The sequence below is a fragment of the Eucalyptus grandis genome, chromosome 9, assembly GCF_016545825.1.
Source record: "Eucalyptus grandis isolate ANBG69807.140 chromosome 9, ASM1654582v1, whole genome shotgun sequence".
In the NCBI taxonomy this organism is placed as follows: Eukaryota; Viridiplantae; Streptophyta; class Magnoliopsida; order Myrtales; family Myrtaceae; genus Eucalyptus; species Eucalyptus grandis.
In genome coordinates, this window is record NC_052620.1 from 40092588 (window position 1) to 40102264 (window position 9677).

The following is a 9677-nucleotide window of genomic DNA, read 5'->3' on the forward strand; positions in this document are numbered from 1 at the left end:
AAAAAAAGATCCCCAGGGGCAAAAACAAATGGAAGATTGTAGAGAAGAAGTTCCATGAGAAAGAAAAAGAGACTAATACGCAAACTGAAATGGCATCGATGAAATCCGAGCTTCGCAAAGCTCAGTTAGAAGTCACAGTTGCCTCGGCAACTGAAGAAGATGAATATCAAATGCTATAGAAGAAGAGTATTAGCTGTTGAGGGAGAGTGTTGGAGTCAACACCTAATATAAAAACAAGAAGTCCATTATGCATGAGGTCTGGACGTGGGCAGCAAGTGTACACATGAAGGAATGGATGGGCACATATTAAAATAATAGTATAATTGTTACTAGAGCCTTCAAGGAGCAAGAAGCAAAGTTCAACTTTGCTAGTACTTGGACGTGAAGGAAAAGTAGCCCACAATTGTTGACTCTTAACCAAGAAGAAAAGTTCAACTTCAACTCTTGCACGTTGAAGACAATGGCGGTGGAGTTCAGACGGTGAAGTCCAGGCGGTGGAAGATGCTTATAAATATAGGGTTACGTTAGTTTATTTAGTGAGAGAGACAGAGAGAGAGTGAGATAGCTTTAGAGGCATATAGGAAAAGCTAGAGAGAGTGTTAAGCTTAGCAAAGCTTGTGTATGTACTCTATTAAGCCTTTGCAAGGCATATTGTATAATATAATCTCTCTTTTGTGTGTACTCTCTCCCTCCAAGTCCTTTTGGTTCCAACACTCTGACCGCCCACCCTGCCGTCGCCTCTGCCGGGATATATATTTATTTATTTTTAATGCTGTTACTTCGATTTGGCAAAAACTCCGACCGACAAAGGTTTGCTCGCGATCAGTCAGTTAATTCGCAAATTGAGCTATGCACCTACGAAGAGGCAGGTGGAGGTTGTTGAGCTTGGGCAACAAAACACAGGCGTGGACCATGTTTCCCTATATGATAGTGGTCGAGGAGGACTACGAGAAGATGACTTGGGTATCTATTATAATTTTGGTGGAATATTATGAACCGCAGATTAAAGATTTTACGGTCTCCTAAGATAAATTATGCTCTCCAAATAATTTACGAGATGGCAATTATATAGGCCAGTGGAAAATTACGATCCATCAAATAATTTACTATCAATAGAAAAGAAAATTACAGTACACTTAGGCAAATTACTATTTCTTTTGAAATTTTGACAAATCATAGAACCTATAGGACTTATGATGATAAATGGGATATTGCGTCTCGTTAAGAAAAATTGTGAAATGATACATATCAAATAAATAACTTCTAGTGAGAAAAATTATAAATACTACAGGATAATTACAATTAATCAAGTTGGATTGCTCATGTTTTTCTCCTATGGGACTGAAAGGACCCGATACATGACCTTTTGGCCCTCATTTATTATTGAAGCATTAGGCTCACATTTCGGTCTAACGTATAAGATGCCTCATTTTAAGTATATTCTAATTCATTACTCAACTTGTGGGCCCTCAATTCTTAATCGGATCACTAGAAAATTTGCAGTATCTTTACAAAAATGCAGTGACAAGTGAACACATATTGGTGTGTTTGTTTCACTGAAAGTATTTTACCGGAAAGTATTTTCCGGATTTTCAGCCGTTTGGTTCGCTGAAAAAGATTTGGTCAACGGAAATCACTTTCTAGTCAACACAAATATTATGTTTTATTTTAGGAAAACGAATTCCTCTCCCTCAAAAGGTGAAAACGCTTTCCCTTTTCATTTTTTCCCTCTGACCTTCACTTTTCCTCTCCGTACGCCGCTCTCTCCCTTCGCTTCTTTCGCTCATCTTTCTTCTTCAGCTCTTCTTCAACGACACCGATCTTCTTCGCCATTGAAGGTCCAGATCTTCTTCTTCATCACTGAAGGTTTGGCTCTTCTTCAACAACGCTCAACACGGTTCTAGGTTCTCTCTCCTCTCTGATTTGAGAATAATCTCAGAATTTTTTTGATCGATGCTTTACATCGTCGAGTTGATGTTGAGTCTCTGCGTTTCAGTTGTTTGCTTCACGTTTCCGTTCATCTTCTTCAAGCAATTGAATAAAACGCCCCTCAAAGCCTCTCTCTCAATCCTCTGCGTATTCCAGAAGCTTCTGCCCCGCTAATCGGCGCCGGAATCTGCTGCTCACCTTGCCACATCCAGTGCTCTTCGGATCGCGATGTTCTCGCGCGCTTGAGCTTCGAATCCGTGTGCTCCATCAATGGAATCAAGTTTATTGAACCAATAGATTCTTCAAACCATCGACAACTTGGAGCCTTGGAGCTTTCAGTTTTCATTGAGCGTGTAAGTTCAGTACATTCTTCCATTACGCATGTGGAAGAGAAATCGAGAGCTTTGTTGTTGTTAGCATGATTATCGGTCACGCCTGAGATTATATTAGTAATTTTCGATTCAGTCTTGATGATCTCATATTGATTGGGCTGCGGTTCTCACTATCTTGTTGTTTCCTTGTGCCGTTTAATCGAATGCACGTAAAGTGTTTGGTGAAATGCCCAAATAGATTAGTTCGGCTATGTTATTTGTAACCTCAATGGAGGAGCAAGCCATTTTTTCCCGTGAGCATGAGAATACTGCTTAATAGCAGTGTATTCATGGCTCAAAATCTGATTCCATTCTCCCAATCATTTTTTCTAAAATTTTTATGACAACATTACCAACATAAATCTATTTGACCTTTACTATGCACATTTGATGCAATGAACAAGACAGAAGTAGCTCCCATTTCCCTGAGCAAATTATTGTTTTCAGACTTACAATCTTTCCTAGTTTACCGAGAAAATTTTCTCTGAGTGCAATTCTAGTGTGCATTGTGGCCTTACTCTGGAAATTCTATTATAGGAGTCTGCCTGAAGGAGGGGTATTGGAAGTTTCAGACAGAGTCTATGGTAAGCTTTAACATATTCAATATCGGTATGCTTACAATAGCTTATGTTGTCAGATTCCAGGATTCTATGTATGCTGGTTTATTTTAGTGGATGGGTGCGATAGCAGCCTCTAGTCTTTTATCTAAGATTTTCCTCCTCTAGGAGAACCGTAGTACTTCAACGATATTGGAATTAGGGGAAAACCAGAGTGACAACTGGGAATGAACTAGGGATATAATATGTCAAAAGATCAGAGAAGCTTGTGTACTGTAGTATCCTGTGGGAGAGTAGAAAAACTCATGAGGACCCTCCGTGGGGATGTTGCGAAGCAATAGTTATGTGTGTCCATGGAGAATTGATCAATTTCCTTATCTACAGGACATAAATTCTGGGTATGATCCTTCGTGGTGTCCATACGCAATTCAGGATAACTTGCAAAGAGCGGCACGAGAGGCACATCCATATGAAGAGAGCCAAATGTATTGAAGCGATTAATGAGATCGTTTTGACTTGCTCTTGTAATTGGAAATCATGTCCATCCTCAGGAAAAAAAAAATATGTGTATGAATTCAGGTTTCCTTTTCATTTTGCAGGTTCAAATTCTAAATTTACTAAATTGATCGAAAAAAAATTCATTTTAAAGTAACATGGACTCAACAAATTAATTTAGAAGTAAGAGGCACACTATTGTCAATTGTTAGATCATTTTTCAAATGCGATCCAAACACCAGAAAATACTTTCAGTCACGTATCACCAAACAAAGGAAAACAAACCATTTTCCCGAAAAATGATTTCCCGGAAAACATTTTCCAAAAACGTTACGTTTTCCGTGAAACAAACACACCCATAATGTGTGTGGATATATATATTCTTCGATATCCAACATATATATTGAGTACAACATAATGGTTATGTTCATCAGATATTTCGTTGTATATACAAATTATTTAGTAACAATGTTAATCTGATGAAGAAATTACTACTTAAAGTGGTTTTCTTTTGTATGAAACCTAAAAGTGATATTTGTTTGTCCGTCCTTATCGACTACTACGCACTTCCATTTATAACTTTATCTTTGAAACTTAAATAAATTTGACTTACAAAAAGTTATCATACATAATTCTATGTATCAATATCTGAATATTTGGTTTTCTTTTGTATGAAACCTAAAAGTGATATTTGTTTGTCCGTCCTTATCGACTACTACGCACTTCCATTTATAACTTTATCTTTGAAACTTAAATAAATTTGACTTACAAAAAAGTTATCATACATAATTCTATGTATCAATATCTGAATATTTGAAAGGTTGTCAGTGAAACAAAAGTCAAAGCATGAGTTCCACAATGTTAAAAAATTAAAGGTTAAAAATAGAAGTTACTGTACAAGGAATGTGGTTATAAGTTTTCATACGCGAAAGTAAATTAGAATATGGTGTAGGAAGGGAGTTATTAATGTTGCTTATTAAGTGCCTTTCTACAAAATGAAGTCACGTTTGTAGATGGAACTGGTGTACTTGTACATGCTTTGCAAGGTTCTATATTTCATTTTTTTTTTTTTTTGAAAATTTACCAAAACTTCTCTACTCAAACACCATCAACTTATACGAACATATAATTTCCTTTCAATGTTACAGCAATGACTATAACCGTGAAATTCAAACAATCGAAAATAATAACATGCAGAGTCAATATGCATCGTTTATTATACGATCAAATGTTGTAGGTTCCATTGTCTCACATATAATTTCACTTTACACTTATAAAATATCTTATATGTCCTATTTCACTAGCATGAATTTATCATGCCCTATTTTTCTTTTTAGTTTGACACCACTATTTTTTCATTTTTAATCAATCATCATTCTTTAATTAAGTAAAATTAACTCTAGCATTGTGTTTAACTACATTTTGTATATGCTTGAAACAAAGTGATTTTGTGTTATACTATTGATTCATAACATTATGTGTATAGTATAATCCATTATACTATAATCGATTATTTTTCCTTATACATAGCGTCAGTTTTGTTTTACTACAAATTCTATTACAATCCCAAAATCAATTTCTCTCTAATTTGTATTCTTTTTACCACTTAAAATGCCGTGCCTAATTCGTATTTATTTTCTTTCTACCACATAAAATTTCGTGCCTAATAAGTTAATTTTACTTATGTTTACAAGAATAATTATTTTCTCATTCTCACGGAGCTTACTTTTACAACTTATACTATATATAAGTGTTACTTATTATTTGATTTTCCTAGAATATTTTTTCTCTTAAAGTTTTCTTGAGAGAAAACCCTATCACATCATTGTAGTACATATTTTTTACTGCGTGTATAAAATATCATGAGATTGTTTTCCCTCTCACATTATCTCTCTTTAATGGAGAGATTTGATTGTACTAATTTGCTAAGATTTGGACTTGATTGCACTTTTTAAAAGCTTTAGAACTCAATTGTGCTTTGTGTCACGCCCCGATTCTCGGTCACGTGCCCATCCTTATTTTATCTGGTCGATTTTAAACTTGCGATATCCCAGGACTACGTATCGCCGACCCTTTCATTTATTAAGCACATGCGGAAGCAGTTATTAATCCCCAGACAACAAAACAATGGGATAGAATAGTAGGGCCATAATTTCCATACTGAAATTCACAACCACTTTTTTACACAAAGTACCTCATAATATATAATGTAATACTATTCACAGGGTCCGATCAAACACTTCTCCACATATTATCAAGGTCTGACAAAACAAGATGGGATCTCAGTTCTCATCCGGGTCGTACTCAGGATCCTCCCCGTGGTCATCTTCTTCTCCAAAATGTTCCTCCTCATTTGGTTCCACATCAGGGTTCTCCTCTTCAGGTTCCTTCTCATCAGGCTCCTCATCAGGGTCCTGAAATGGTTATTCAATAACCATTGAGACCACGTCTCAGCAAGTTCTACCCCCTAAGACTCGATTAGTAAACTAATACACCTTAGGGCTGCCTACACAAAACACGAGTCAGAGGACTTACTTGGGCCTTAGATTCCACCTGCATATTAGCATAGATCAAATAGGCACCCAAGCAATCACATCACAGATCGAAGCATCGATCTAATCGACTTAATCGATTACACACCAAAAACACCATCCATGGTCATCTCCATTCCATCATTCAATTCGCAACATCAAATCAAGGCAATGATCAATCACATTAAATCACACTCAGATCGAATCATCAATCAATCGACCTAGTCGATTACATGTCAATCAAACCATCTCACGGTCATTTCCAATCAATCGGTCAATTCACAACATCAGATCAAAGCAATGATCAATCGACCTAGTCGATTACATGTCATCACGACCCATGCTTGGTCGGCACATTCAATACTATCTATAAGTCCGACCATAGTCCATGACTGCTCACTCTAAGCTAATATATAGATAGTATAGCTCGCACTAAGCTGATAGGGTTAAGGTATACTGCTCTCGCTAAGCTGACACATCGCCCGTAGGCTGATATAGTATACCGGTATATCTTTGCTCTCGCTAGTGACATATCACCCGCAGCTGATATAGTATACCCCGATGCTCACACCGAGGCGATAAAGTGTCTTCTCGCGCTAAGTGACATATCACCAGCGTGATATAGTATACCCCGTGCTCACACCGAGCCGATAAAGTGTCTTCTTGCTCATGCTAAGCTGACATATCGCCCGTAGGCTGATATAGTACACCAGTATACTGCTCTCGCTAAGCTGACATATCAGAGCCCGTAGGATGATATAGTATACTATCCGACCATTCAATCCATTCCATCTTTTATCCTTCTCGATAAAATAGCCGTGTGTGGGGACACGGTTGGCCTTAGCCAAAATATAATATTTTCCTTTCCATAACTCCCACATTTTCTATAGTCCACTCAAATATTTTTGGCATTATTAATCGATGCCCGGTTATTTTTCAATTAATAACCAATGATCATCCATTAAAGAATGATTCCCTCTTTCACAAATAATTCAATTCAGCATGAAATAGAACTCAATTAAATAAACAGACTGCACCATGATCATCAGCATAAAATTCCGATCGCTGGCCATCCCAGTTGAATTTCCGAGAAATAAATAATTAAATAATTAATTTCAGAAAATAAATAAATAAATACAATAAATTCAATTTAGCACAATATAAAGCTCAATTAAATAAACGGACTGCACCATGATCATCAGCATAAAATTCCGGTCGTCGGCTATCCTTGCCTAATTTCCAGAAAATAAATAATTTATTAAATTGATTTCGAAAATTAATAATTAAATACTAAAATTCCAATTTAGGCCCATAATGCCTTATTGGACGCCAGAACGAATCGGGAAAAATCCCGAGATGCATTCGATAATTATTAGAAGCTCTCTATTTGCTAATGACTAAGTCTAACCACCTAACATGCATCATTGAGTCTCTAATTTAATTGTCCTAAACTAATCTAACCACCTAATTGCACTTAATTAAATCTAACCAACCCTTAAGCATAATTAGCAAACTAAGAAAGCATTAGTGAGTAAAACTCACTTGGAAAAAGCGGAGACCGAATCACCGCGACGGCAACGCGACGGCGGCCGAAATCGGGCTTTCGACAACACCGGCGGGCTTGGACCGAGCCTTAAGCTTGGCCCAACAAATCTCAACTCAACTGAGATTTGTTCCTACTTCGGACCGGGTTCGCTCTTGGGCTTGGGCTTGACTACAAATGGGCTTTCTTCACGGGCTTGGGCTTCAAGATTGGGATGCTGAATTGGGCCTCAAATTACTGGGCTGTAACTTGAACTAAACCATCTTGGGCTGAACTGCTGAAGAGAAGGCCGAACTGGGCTGAAAGGCTTGAAATCTGAGGCCAACGCTGGGCTGGACTGAGCAAAAATGCTTGCTCACGGACTGGGCTTGCTGTGATTGAACAAGCTGGGCCGAATTTGTTGCTGGCTTCGAGCGGGTTTCGGTGGCTTGAGGAGAAAAGATCAACATTGGTGGAGAGCAGGCATGTGGCCGAAGATGGAACAGGGAAGCAGCTGGCGTGGACGCGTGAAGGAGCAGCTTCGGTGGGCGAAGATGGAGTCTTCGCTGGCGCGGCTGCTTCGCTTGACTTCACAAGACCGAACGGAGATAGAAGCAGTGAAACATAGCAGAAAGCTTCGGTGGTGGCGTGAGTCTTCGGTTGCTTCGTGCGCGGCTGCTGGAAGACTCGGTGGTCTCCAAATTGCTGAAGACGAGGAAGCAAGGGCGTTGATGCCACGAGGAAACGTGGGAGCTTCGGTCACCGCCTGGGAAAATCTTGCGAACGTGCTGGCAGCCGAAGGAAAAGAAGCAAACGCATGGGGGTTTCTTCGGTGGACTTGCTTCGTGGAATTTTGGGGCTGCTTCAGTCAACTAAAGCTTCAATGGTTGACTTGAGGCATGGGCTACGGACGTGGGGTGATGGTGGAAGATGGGATGATGATAGATGGTGATGATATGGTGGTGGAGATGGATGGGTGATGAGGATGAAATGATAGTGGAGACGTGCGTGGCTGCAGGCGTGAAGGAAGTCGTGCGGCAGAGGTTTTCAGTCGCAGAAATAGATGGAAAGAAAACAAGAGCAGTTGCTTCGTTGGTGTCACGGCGTGGGCGCTCGATTGACGGAGAGAGACGAAGGAACTTTATACGAAGATGAAGATCGACAGAGGCTTGCTCAACAAGCTAAAAGGGAGAGAAGCCGTTCGAAGGAGGATGAGGCGGCGGTCAAAGCTGCTGGGAAGTCACGGGTGGGGCCAAAAATCTACAAATATCTTATACACTTAATTGCTTGTCCCACTCTAAGCCTCCAACCTTATCCGAAGGTCTCTTAATTCTTTCTTGTCAAATAAACCCACTAATTAACTTAATTCGAAGCCAAAATTGCAGCTCTATTTAAAGCTCCGAATTTTCAATTTCGGACTTCAATATCTTCGACTAATTCTCCGTTCGACGTCCAATTTAGCCAAAGGAAAAAGCCCATATGATTTTACGTAGTGCCCATCGCAGAAAGCTCGGCTTGAAAGTCAAAACTCCTTTAAATTCGGCCGTACGAATTTCCGTAAATTTTCTCGCTGACGTCCGATTCGATTTTCGTAAAAATCTCGGAATTTCCGAAAAATATTCTGAGATTGAGTCGATGTTTCTAAATTAGCTCGTGACACCACAGAACTTTCAATTTCTGAAATCGGACTCGAATTCACGGTTAATTTCCATTCGACGCATTTTTAGCGTGACCTAAACTACCGGGTAGCTTTCAGAAATTTTTAGTGCAAATGACCCGTGGTCGATTTTCTTCGAGCCACTATGAACCCACTCAACTCATTGGCGACTTTCGATTGTTGTGAAAATCTCGAGAATTCAAGTACGGACACATGGTACCAAAACGATAAGAAAATCAGTCTAGTGTTGGTCAATGTGAATTTTCCAATTTAGTGATGTCACCCACGATTAGCCACGCATCTCAATCGAACCAACCTATATCGATATCAAATCGATTTATATCTGTGCCGTAATGGTCTTGACAGATGGGCACGGTCGAAAAGTCGATTCATGGTCGAATTCTCAAGTCTATTTGCCTTAAAATTCTTAATGGCTTCCCCAGATAGTCTAGTTATCTCGAGAGTGATCAGCTCTGAGAACAGCCCTATAGGCGCGTCAATGAAATGCCCGATTTATTCGGCAGAAAACAGTGTCGAAAATCTGGGATGTCACACTTTGCTACATGTTTTAGGATTATCGGTTCACTTATATAAGAAAAAATTAAGGAAGGAAAT

The 9677-nt window shown here is 39.0% G+C and overlaps 1 long non-coding RNA gene across 1 annotated transcript; it reads right to left on the bottom strand.

The window, feature by feature from the left end:
• Positions 1-5483: 5483 nt before the first annotated feature.
• LOC108958679 lies at positions 5484-8610 on the bottom strand. Its single transcript, XR_005546493.1, has 2 exons — positions 7426-8610; positions 5484-5766 (listed from the first exon to the last, which is right to left on the bottom strand). It is a non-coding gene; the product is annotated as an uncharacterized LOC108958679 (long non-coding RNA).
• Positions 8611-9677: the final 1067 nt, after the last annotated feature.